This window comes from Pelophylax lessonae (assembly GCF_965119305.1).
Source record: "Pelophylax lessonae genome assembly, chromosome: 2".
In the NCBI taxonomy this organism is placed as follows: domain Eukaryota; kingdom Metazoa; phylum Chordata; class Amphibia; order Anura; family Ranidae; genus Pelophylax; species Pelophylax lessonae.
The window spans coordinates 741,864,073-741,866,528 of record NC_138769.1 but is presented as its reverse complement, the minus strand read 5'-3'; positions in this window follow the sequence as shown (position 1 = coordinate 741,866,528).

Here is a 2,456-nt window from a genome sequence, read left to right as displayed (position 1 = left end):
GATGATGAGGGGTATGGTGGAGTAGTAGTGGGGTAGTTGGGGTGATGAGGGGTATGGTGGAGTAGTAGTGGGGTAGTTGGGGTGATAAGAGGTATGGTGGAGTAGTAGTGGAGTAGTTGGGATGATGAGGGGTATGGTGGAGTAGTAGTGGGGTAGTTGGGGTGATGAAGGGTATGGTGGAGTAGTAGTGGGGTAGTTGGGGTGATGAGGGGTATGGTGGAGTAGTAGTGGGGTATTTGGGGTGAGGAGGGGTATGGTGGAGTAGTAGTGGGGTATTTGGGGTGAGGAGGGGTATGGTGGAGTAGTAGTGGGGTATTTGGGGTGAGGAGGGGTACGGTAGAGTAGTAGTGGGGTATTTGGGGTGAGGAGGGGTATGGTGGAGTAGTAGTGGGGTATTTGGGGTGAGGAGGGGTATGGTAGAGTAATAGTGGGGTATTTGGGGTGAGGAGGGGTATGGTGGAGTAGTAGTGGGGTATTTGGGGTGAGGAGGGGTATGGTAGAGTAGTAGTGGGGTATTTGGGGTGAGGAGGGGTATGGTAGAGTAGTAGTGGGGTATTTGGGGTGAGGAGGGGTATGGTAGAGTAGTAGTGGGGTATTTGGGGTGAGGAGGGGTATGGTGGAGTAGTAGTGGGGTATTTGGGGTGAGGAGGGGTATGGTAGAGTAGTAGTGGGGTATTTGGGGTGAGAAGGGGTATGGTAGAGTAGTAGTGGGGTATTTGAGGTGAGGAGGGGTATGGTAGAGTAGTAGTGGGGTATTTGGGGTGAGGAGGGGTATGGTAGAGTAGTAGTGGGGTATTTGGGGTGAGGAGGGGTATGGTAGAGTAGTAGTGGGGTATTTGGGGTGAGGAGGGGTATGGTAGAGTAGTAGTGGGGTATTTGGGGTGAGGAGGGGTATGGTGGAGTAGTAGTGGGGTATTTGGGGTGAGGAGGGGTATGGTAGAGTAGTAGTGGGGTATTTGGGGTGAGAAGGGGTATGGTAGAGTAGTAGTGGGGTATTTGGGGTGAGGAGGGGTATGGTAGAGTAGTAGTGGGGTATTTGGGGTGAGGAGGGGTATGGTAGAGTAGTAGTGGGGTATTTGGGGTGAGGAGGGGTATGGTAGAGTAGTAGTGGGGTATTTGGGGTAAGGAGGGGTATGGTAGAGTAGTAGTGGGGTATTTGGGGTGAGGATGGGTATGGTGGAGTAGTAGTGGGGTATTTGGGGTGAGGAGGGGTATGGTAGAGTAGTAGTGGGGTATTTGGGGTGAGGAGGGGTATGGTAGAGTAGTAGTGGGGTATTTGGGGTGAGGAGGGGTATGGTGGAGTAGTAGTGGGGTATTTGGGGTGAGGAGGGGTATGGTAGAGTAGTAGTGGGGTATTTGGGGTAAGGAGGGGTATGGTAGAGTAGTAGTGGGGTATTTGGGGTGAGGAGGGGTATGGTGAAGTAGTAGTGGGGTAGATGGTGCAGCGCTAATAAACTAAATATAGATGTGACTAAGTTGCCTAATAAAAATTGCCCCCTCTCCAATGTTTCCTCACCCTCCCAATCCCCCAAAATTTAAGCCCCCGAGGATCCTTTCCATGACACATCCTAAAATGTCGAGAGACGTTATGTGTTCTATGTCCTTTTTTTAATATTGTTCACATGTTCACCCAGGTGAATGTGGAGGGGCCTCGAGGTCCAACCAATGTATTGAAGGCCACATCCACATCCTAGCATGTAAACTACCCCTGTAGTAGAGCATGTGATCAAATCTTGGATTTTATATTATTAATTGCCTGGGCTAAGAATTCTATCCATTTCTTGACATTGACTTTTGAATGCCTGCAGGCGGTACACCGCCCACATGCATAAAAACCGGTCAAGAAGGAAAAAAGCCTGTTCTCCGACTGTGTAGGTGGATCAATAACACCTGGGGCCAGTCTATCTCCTAATGTAGGGGCGTTTTTCTGAATAGATTGAGGTTTTGGAGGCAACGCTAGGCCCAAAACTTTATCCTGTCGTAACATGGACCATTTCTTCTGAATGATTTTTTCAATTTTCTTATGTTGCACGTTGTAATTTAAAATTAATTTAAAACTACTCTTATCCGTCTGATCCGTTCTCAATTTGTTAGAAACCAATACCTGTCTATCCATTGATCTAACCTTCTCTATTTCAGCATCAAGGGTACTGGCAACATTCCCCTTCTGCTGAAATCTGGTGACTAAGACTTGGGTAACAAAATCTATTTCCGAGGAACAATTACTCCTCAACCTGATAAACTGCCCCCTGGGGATATTACATAACCATGAGCGATGGTGGCAGCTATCCAGGGGGATATAAGCGTTACAATCACTGGGTTTGAAATAGTTACAATTCCTGAATCGATCTCCATCCCTAAAGATTTCCAAATCAAGGAGGATCATAAGCTCAGTGCCAGGGCAGCCATCAGAAACTTTGGGGCCCCTTACACAGCTTTAGGCCTGGGCCCCCTGG